The sequence below is a fragment of the Siphateles boraxobius genome, unplaced genomic scaffold (assembly GCF_051911475.1).
Source record: "Siphateles boraxobius isolate OS27281-9 unplaced genomic scaffold, OSU_SipBor_1 31, whole genome shotgun sequence".
In the NCBI taxonomy this organism is placed as follows: Eukaryota; Metazoa; Chordata; class Actinopteri; order Cypriniformes; family Leuciscidae; genus Siphateles; species Siphateles boraxobius.
The window spans coordinates 16273066-16282962 of NW_027508931.1; the positions used below are offsets into that span (position 1 = coordinate 16273066).

General features: G+C 30.9%; 1 long non-coding RNA gene across 1 annotated transcript in view; it reads right to left on the minus strand.

Moving 5' to 3' along the window:
* The window catches only part of LOC143696964 (uncharacterized), a 466435-nt gene extending 459773 nt beyond the window's left edge, over window positions 1-6662 (minus strand). The window contains exons 1-2 of the long non-coding RNA XR_013186103.1: window positions 6553-6662; window positions 6228-6294 (exon numbers count right to left, since the gene is read on the minus strand). This is a non-coding gene — a long non-coding RNA (uncharacterized LOC143696964). The remainder of the gene's footprint in view (window positions 1-6227; window positions 6295-6552) is intronic.
* Between the last annotated feature and the right edge of the window lie 3235 nt (window positions 6663-9897).

The window sequence follows — 9897 nt, forward strand, 5'->3', positions numbered from 1 at the left end:
TGTAGAGGATAACTATTCCATTAAACAACCTTTCTCTGGTTAGACAGAGGATAAAACACTTCCCTGACTATACAGAGGATAAAACTACTGTTAACACACTGTAGCTGTTGTTAACCTTCCCTGGTTAAACAGAGGATGAATCTTCTCTGACAACACAGAGGATAAACGAATATTAACATGTAATGCTAATCTTCCCTGCCTAAACAGAGGATACCTTTCATCTTTAAAAGAAAACTTTAGAGGATAACTTAGTTAACCAAACTCTAACTCTTCTCTGACGGCACAGAGGATAACACATTTGTACTGGTCTCAATGGTTCTTTTGGATAGAGTAACACTCATCAACTCTTGGTTGTACTGAAAGATTCAGTCTGGAAACTCAGTCAGATCTTTATTGAGCTTGAAGTTTCAATCTGGATTCATGTGAGTAGCTCTATCCGGGTCACGGCGCCAAAACTGTTGGAAACTTTTTCTTCAGAGACCAGGAGACGTTGGGATATCTTTCAAAGCAGAAGTTACTCTTTATTGAGGAGTTTGCTGTTGCAATGCTGTAGTCATCCAAGTCTAAACTCAATAGCTCAAAAACAGTGTTTATATCTTTCAAGGGGGAGGGATTTACATAGAGGTGGAGACACTCTGAAACATCAGCATGACTGTAACTCAGAGCCTCTGAAACAAAGCATGTAAATAAAAGACAGAAGTCAGCTCGTTCCCTGAGATTCCTCAGACCTGATAACATTAGTATGACAGTGTAACTCAGAGCCTCTGAAACAAAGCATGTAAATAAAAGACAGAAGTCAGCCCGTTTCCTGAGATTCCTCAGACCTGATAACATTAGAAGTAACAAAAATGTCATCATCTATGCCTCAAGATGGTAAACGGTTATGTGAACTTTCTCAGTTAAAATACTGTTGAACCTAAATTAAACATTTAATAAATTTGTAACGCTACATCAAAAAATCCCTTTGAGGACTGTAGTATAATTTGTTAAAACGATTATATGATATTCTTGTTTATGAAGCTTATTTTTTGTAATACTACAATAATTAGTACAATTAAATAACAGCGTATCTAAAAAGTAATGAGAGAACAACAAAAAACAAACCTTTCCGAAACGTCGTTTAACAGCCGTTCTTGAACAGGTTCTGCTCGATCATCTTCACTAACATTCTCTGGGTCCGATTGGTTTTATTGACGCCATTGTTTATAATACACCAAAGCACAAACTACCGGTAAAGGTAAGGTGCGTGACGTTTTAGAAAAACGTGCACTAGGCGGGTAGCGAATCACAACACACTGGGTCAGCTAACCAATCTGAGCCCATTGCATACTGTATTTTTGACGGACTGGCTTCATAGAACCCGGAAACCATCAGACCGTTTTTACAAGGAGGGACAGAGCAGTGTAGAATAAAGGTAAAATATATGAAAAATAATGAATTTTTTTAAAAACGAAAAACACAAACACCCCACAAACACAATCAAGCCTTCGGAAAAATGTGTTTTACCACCCCTTTAAAATAGTCTTTGTATGGTTGTTGCACTACACGTTTAGCATGTGTAGCTTGCAGACTACACAGGGCTTATTCTAAATATTTTGACATTGTGCATTCTTGCTGCTTTTTATTTCCAGCGTGGAATATCACCGCAGTCACCGCACACAACCTCCGGTAAGCCATGGCAAAGTTTATTTCAGTGCTGTTGCCACACAAAATGTTTTCAAGGTGTCCTTACATGCATAATCCCTTTCAGTCTGATCTATATGAAGCCGAGACTCGTCCATGTGTCGTTCACTCATTCTCGTTCCTGAACACCTTCCTAGAGTTCAGGTATGAGGCCCTATTTACCCAAACATTGAATTATCTGTAGCATATCTGCACTTCAATTCCTTGTTGATTATTTTCCATTTTCCCTCTTGCAGCAATCAATTAGGTGGCAGCTATTAGGAAGGGCCAGGGATAGACTGGCTGCTGTAATCAGTAGGGAGCCCATTGATTTTGAATATCTCCACTTCATCACCAGTAACTGCAGTTTTTACGGGCAGGGGCAGCTTATATGGATATTCCTCAATGTGTTATAGTTGGCTTTGAGCAGCTCAATGAGGTAGTCAAGGCTCTGCTTTCCAACACTCCTGTCACCCCTTTAGTTGACAATGTAGCTGTAGTCGAGTAGAATGGAAGTATGGGGCAACCTAGATTGAGTATCAGTAGGGATGTTATTGAAAGTCTTTTAAGCACCAACCTACCATTGACCACTCTGGCTAATGCTCATGGTATTTCAAGATCCACCCTGTGTAGGAGGATGAGAGAGTATGGTCTCTCAGTCAGAAGCAGCTACTCTGACATTCCCGATGTGTCCTTGATATGAAGGCAAGTATGACAGTAAATTCATGAAGCTAAAAAAAACAATCTTTTTCATTAATCCATTAGGCCAGATATATTTTTACTTTAGAGATGGATAAATCTGCAAACAGAACTTTTTCCACGTCTCCTAAATGGGCATGGTCAGAAAAATAAGACAATGGCAACATTTTCCAAAGTGGGTGTGTCATATGACTAGGGCTGAAAAACGACTAATCGTTTGCAGAATAAAAGTTTTTGTTTAAATCAAATATGTGTGTGTACTGTGTATAGTAATTATGCATTTATAAATACACACACAAGCATGTATATATTTAAAAAATATTTACATGATTATATACATTTTTATATTTAAATATAATTTATAATATATATATATATATATATATATATATATATATATAATTATAAATACTTAATATATAAATAGATTTTTTTCTTATGAAGTTGTAGAGCAATGACAAAGTCATGGGTTCAGCTTACAGGATAACAAAGCCTAACCTTCAATGTACAGTCACTTAAGATAAAAGTAATTCTTATTGTGACATTTGTGTTAGCTTTGAGAATGCAATGCCATATAAGTGCCTAAAGCAACATATTAACATATGGCAGTTGCTAGCAAGTGCAAAGGTAGAAACTAGCTCACTACTCACCCAAATAAGGAGTGAAACTATCTATATCAAAACATTTATTTGGCATTTGATTTAAAAATAGTTTAAACCAGGTGAGTTTGCAAGTTTACCTAGCATGATGGCTAATTAGCGATTAGCAAGCTAATAATATAATACACATTCATTCATGAATATGAGTGCTATTTTTTAATGTTTAATCTTCAGTGATGCTGAACTTGCTCAGCCAGCCACCCATCGAGTTGTGTGTGTCATCATCTTACCCAAACATTGGAGTGTCCGTGCTCAACTAAGGCAGAACAAAGGCATCTATCTAGGTGAACCGAACAATGGTGTAATGATTCAGTTCGACACCGAAGACAAGACGATGCTCACCCGACTGGCCAATAGGAACGTGGCCCCGCCCATAACACAATTTTCACAGCGAAAGTAAAATCCTAACACGAGAGCAAGAAATTGCATCGAGAGCTAAGAAAAGCGTTTTGAGAGAAACACTTTTTTTTTAGAGAAAATATTTTCACACTGATAGCGAAAAATATATATTTGAGATTTTTTTCTCCATATGGTTGAGCCAGAAGTTCACAGTCAGACCAGTGAAACAAAACACTGTTTGGAATGGAACACTGCAGAATATACTGCCACATATTTTAATAAATATTATGTAAAACAGGATGCATTATGAAACAAGTTTCAAAAATGCTACATTATTGCCTCTGTGTAAATTATTCTAAAATGTGTATACTGTCTACAGTATTTACTGTGTACTGTAAAAATGGTAAGAGTAGGCTAGTATGGTATATTATGCTATTCCGATCATAGCATTGAGCAATTTCAATCTGTGCCCAATTCATATTGTATCCATTCCAAATAGTACACAATTATGAAGTTGGCTTGGAAGAGCCAACTTACTGATATTGTATTTAAACTTCTTCTTCTTCTTCTTCTGAGACAAATTGTACTGTATCTCCTCCTAGACCGTTAAAGCTACGACCACCAAACTCGGGTCAGACTTTCAGACGGTTCTGACTTGAGTTGCTATCTTTTCAGACTGATTTGAGTTTCAGTTTTCTTAAAAATTAATATTAAAAATCATAAAAATCCCATTGACTTTCATTGACCAAATGTCCAAGACTGTTTGAACTGTTTAACTGCCAGAAGCCCTTGATACTCATTTAAGCTTTAAGCTATGTATCTTCTTTTTAACTAATAGCTAATAGTTCTTTCTTTATTTCTCTCTCTCTCGCTCTCTCTCTTTCTTTCTTTCTTTCTAACTATTCTTTATTTTTTCCTAACATTTCTAACCATTCTTTCTATTTTACTTTTCTTTCTTTTTTCAAACTAATCTTTCTTTATTTCTAACTAATCTTTCTTTTTTCTAACTATTCTATCTTTCTTTCTTTCTAACTAATCTATCTCTTTCTTTCTAACTAATCCATCTTTCTTTCTTTCTTTCTTTCTTTCTTTCTTTCTTTCTTTCTTTCTTTCTTTGTCTTTCTAACTATTCTCTTTCTTTCTTACGATTCTTTCTTTTTTACTTTTCTTCCTTTCTAATTATTCTTTCTTTTTTACTTTTCTTTCTTTCTTTTCATTCTTTTTTTAAACTAATCTTTCTTTCTTTCTAACTATTTTTTCAAACTAATTTTTCTTTCTTTCTAACTAATCTTTCTTTCTTACTAATCTTTCTGTCAAGCTGATCTTTTTTTCTTTCTTTTTTCAAACTGATCTTTCTTTCTAATTACTTTTTATTTCTTTATTTTTTCAAACTAATTTTTTAATGTCTTTCTAACTAATCCTTCTTTCAAACTGATCTTTCTTTCTTTCTATCTAACTATTCTATCTTTATTTCTAACTATTCTTTCTTTTTTCTTAACATTTCTTTCTTTCTTTCTTTCTTTCTTTCTAACTATTTTTTCCTTTTCCTAACATTTTTTTCTTTCTTTTTTCCTAACATTTCTTTCTTTCTCTCTTTCGTTTTTTCTTTCTTTCAACTATTCTTTCTAACTATTCTGTCTTTTTTACCTTCTTTTTTCTTTCTTTATTACTTTTCTTTCTTTCTTTTTTCTCTCTTTCTTTCTTTCAACTATTCTTTCTAACTATTCTTTATTTTTTACTTTTTTCTTTCTTTCTTTTTTACTTTCTGTTCTTTCTTTCTTTCTTTCTATCTAACTATTATATCTTTCTTTCTAACTATTCTTTCTTTTTTCTTAACATTTCTTTCTTTCTTTCTAACTATACTATCTTTCTTTCTAACTATTCTTTCTTTTTTCTTAACATTTCTTTCTTTCTTTCTAACTATACTATCTTTCTTTCTAACTATTTTTTCCTTTTTTTCCTTTTCCTATTTTTTTCTTTCTTTTTTCCTAACATGTCTTTATTTCTTTATTTCTCTCTTTCTTTCTTTCTGACTATTCTTTCTTTTTTACTTTCTTTTTGATTTCTTTCTTTCTTTCGTTATTACTTTTCTTTCTTTCTTTTTTTTCTTTCTTTTTTCAAACTAATCTTTCTTTCTTCTTTCTCTCAACTATTCTTTCTAACTATACTTTTTTTACTTCTTTCTTTCTAACTATTCTTTCTTTTTTTACTTTTCTTCCTTTCTAACCATTCTTTCTTTTTTACTTTTCTTTCTTTCTTTTTTACTTTTCTTTCTTTTTTCAAACTAATCTTTCTTTATTTCTAACTAATCTTTCTTTCTAACTAATCTCTTTCTTTCTTTCTAACTAATCTTTCTTTCTTTCTTCTTTCTTTCTTTCTTTTTTACTTTTCTTCCTTTCTAACTATTCTTTCTTTTTTACTTTCTTCTTTCTTTCTTTTTTACTTTTCTTTCTTTTTTACTTTTCGTTTCTTTTTTCAAACTAATCTCTCTTTCTTTCTAACTAATCTATCTTTCTTTTTTACTTTTCTTCCTTTCTAACCATTCTTTCTTTCTAACAATTCTTTCTTTTTTACTTTTCTTCCTTTCTAACCATTCTTTCTTTTTTACTTTCTTTCTTTCTTTTTTACTTGTCTTTCTTTTTTTCAAACTAATCTTTATTACTAACCAATCTTTCTTTTTTCTAACTAACCTCTTTCTTTCTAACTAATCTTTCTTTCTTACTTTTCTTCCTCTCTATTCTTTCTTTCTTTTTTCTTTCTTTCTTTTTTACTTTTCTTTCTTTTTAACTATTCATTTCTTTTTTCAAACTAATCTTTCTTTCTTTCTAACTAATCTATCTTTCTTTTTTACTTTTCTTCCTTTCTAACCATTCTTTCTAACTATTCTTTCTTTTTTACTTTTCTTCCTTTCTAACCATTCTTTCTTTTTTACTTTCTTTCTTTCTTTTTTACTTGTCTTTCTTTTTTTCAAACTAATCTTTATTACTAACCAATCTTTCTTTTTTCTAACTAACCTCTTTCTTTCTAACTAATCTTTCTTTCTTACTTTTCTTCCTCTCTATTCTTTCTTTCTTTTTTCTTTCTTTCTTTTTTACTTTTCTTTCTTTTTAACTATTCATTTCTTTTTTCCAAACTAATCTTTCTTTCTTTCTAACTAATCTATCTTTCTTTTTTACTTTTCTTCCTTTCTAACCATTCTTTCTAACTATTCTTTCTTTTTTACTTTTCTTCCTTTCTAACCATTCTTTCTTTTTTACTTTTCTTTGTTTCTTTTTTACTTGTCTTTCTTTTTTTCAAACTAATCTTTCTTTATTTCTAACCAATCTTTCTTTTTTCTAACTAATTTATCTTTCTTTTTTCTAACTAATTTATCTTTCTTTCTAACTAATCTATCTTTCTTTCTAACTAATCCATCTTTCTTTCTTTCTCACTATTCTTTCTTTTTTACTTTTCTTCCTTTCTAAATTATTTCTTTGTATTTTTCTTTCTTTCTTTCTTTCTTTTTGTTCTTTTTTCATTTTCTTTTCTTTATTTTTTCTAACTAATCTATCTTTCTTTCTAACTAATCTATCTATCTTTCTTTCTTATAATCCATCTTTCTTTTTTTCTAACTAATCCATCTTTCTTTCTTACTTTCTAACTATTCTTTTTTTCCCTAACATTTCTAACCATTCTTTCTATTTTACTTTTCTTTCTTTTTTCAAACTAATCTTTCTTTATTTCTTACTAATTTATCTCTTTCTTTCTAACAAATCTTTCTTTCTTACTAATCTTTCTTTCAAGCTGATCTTTTTTCTTTCTTTTTTCAAACTGATCTTTCTTTCTTTCTAACTACTTTTTATTTCTTTATTTTTTCAAACTAATTTTTATTTCTTTCTAACTAATCTTTCTTTCAAACTGATCTTTTTTCTTCTTTCAAACTGATCTCTTTCTTTCTTTCTATCTATTCTTTCTTTTTTCTTAACATTTCTTTCTTTCTTTCTTTCTAACTATACTATTTTTCTTTCTAACTATTCTTTCCTTTTCCTAACATTTTTTCTTTCTTTTTTCCTAACATTTCTTCCTTTCTTTCTCTCTTTCGTTCTTTCTTTCTTTCTTTTGACTATTCTTTATTTTTTACTTTCTTTTTTCTTTCTTTATTACATTTCTTTCTTTTTACTTTCCTTCTTTTTTTAAACTAATCTTTCTTTCTTTCTTATTTCTCTCTTTCTTTCAACTATTCTTTCTTTTTACTTTTTTCTTTCTTTCTTTTTTGCTTTCCTTCTAACTATTCTTTTTTTTACTTTTCTTCCTTTCTAACCATTCTTTCTTTTTTACTTTTCTCTCTTTCTTTTTTACTTTTCTTTCTTTTTCAAACTAATCTTTCTTTATTTCTAACTAATCTTTCTTTCTAACTAATCTCTTTCTTTATTTCTAACTAATCTTTCTTTCTTTCTTTTTTCTTTCGTTCTTTCATTCTTTTTTACTTTTCTACCTTTCTAACTGTTCTTTCTTTTTTCTTTCTTTCTTTTTAACTTTGTTTATTTTTTCAAACTAATCTTTCTTTCTTTCACTTTTCTTCCTTTCTAACCATTCTTTCTTCCTTTCTTCCTTTCTAACCATTCTTTCTTTTTTACTTTTCTTTCTTTCTTTTTTACTTGTCTTTCTTTTTTTCAAACTAATCTTTCTTTATTTCTAACCAATCTTTCTTTTTTTCTAACTAATTTGTCTTTCTTTTTTCTAACTAATTTATTTCTTTTTTAAACTAATTTATCTTTCTTTCTAACTAATCTATCTTTCTTTCTTTCTAACTAATCTATCTATCTTTCTTTCTTTCTAACTAATCTATCTTTCTTTCTAACTAATCCATCTTTCTTTCTTTCTTTCTTTCTCACTATTCTTTCTTTTTCACTTTTCTTCCTTTCTAACTATTATTTCTTTTTACTTTTCTTTCTTTCTTTTGTTCTTTTTTCATTTTCTTTTCTTTATTTTTTATAACTAATCTATCTTTTTCTTTCTAACTAATCTAACTAATCTATCTTTCTTTCTTTCTAACTAATCCATCTTTCTTTCTTTCTTTCTTTAAGCATTCTTTAACACACTCTTTAACACACTCCTAAGCATTCTTTCTATTTTACTTTTCTTTTCTTTATTCTATCTTTCTTTCTTTCTAACTAATATTTCTCTTTCTTTTCTTCACAGGCGTCGAGTCGTCTCTTCACAGGCGTTGGGGGATCTGAAGTCTATGTGAGAGGCTGGATACAAACTGGAGCTGACGAACGCTATTTACCTCGGCAGAAAAGCAAATGGGAGATAATTAGCATAGCTGCTGTTCATAATATTAATGCATTCGATCTGATTCAACAGTGGTATAAAAGGTAAGCATTATGTGAATGCTTGGCTAAAGAGATGTGTCTTTAAAAGTGTTGGGGAGTAACGGAATACATGTACCGGCGTTACGTATTCAGAATACAAATTATGAGTAACTGTATTCCGTTACAGTTACAATTTAAATAGTTGGTATTTAGAATACAGTTACATTGTTGAAATCAATGGATTACATGACGATACTTTTCTGTTTCATGAGTTTATTCACTCTCTAAAGAAATTAAGGCAACTCCATGCATTTCCCAGAAGCCCCAATATGAAAACAAAAAAATGCGCGGTTTGCGTGATCAGTCACAATGGAGTCGGAAGAGGAGCAGCGGGAGCTAGATGTATGGAGCCGGAACAACAGAGCCAGGGCAAGAATGCGTTTCTATCTTGGAAATTCAAACAGCATTTCACATTAAAGAAAGAGAAGGGAGAACAAATATAACTGTGCAGTGCAACCTCTGCTTGCAAGCAACCATCCTCCTTTCAGCGTCCAAAGACTCCACCTCCAACCTGAAGAAGCATCTTAAAGTTTTTTTTTTTTTTTTTATTAGCCAGGGGTAGTCGTCTGCTGTAGTTTTACTGGTCAACTTGCTATTTTATAGTTGTATCAGGTAGGCTACTAGCTACAGGGCTGTAACAATATGCGATATGAAACCGAAATCGCGACACTCAGATCCACGAACCTGTATCGCATGCGAGAAGTCAAAATTGCGACACACCCCTTCCAACTCCCAGAGTTATCCTTCCCGTCCAGATCCAATGCTACCACATCTTTAAATTACTATTAGTATTATTTGAAGTTAAGATTATAAAATACGTATACATACACCACAAAACTAGTTGCGGAATAATTATTTAAAATTTAGCAATTGCGTTATGGACATGCATTTTCTGAGAATGTAGGCTATATTTCAAGTTTTGACTGCAAATGTCATTTAATACCAATATATCGAAACGTCTGTTTGTATATCCATACTCCCTTAATAAAGGAGTCCAGACATTAGAAAAATATCTGTCTACACATGCGTTTTATATTTAATATGAGGGAAATAAACATGCGTGACACAAAAAATATTTAACTTTTAGGCCAAATATTTTTTAGTACTTCTGTGAATTAGGCTACACGGCGCAAACCAAAAGTAATACCCACCGGATGAAGAAGGGTTGGCTCTCCACAGAACAT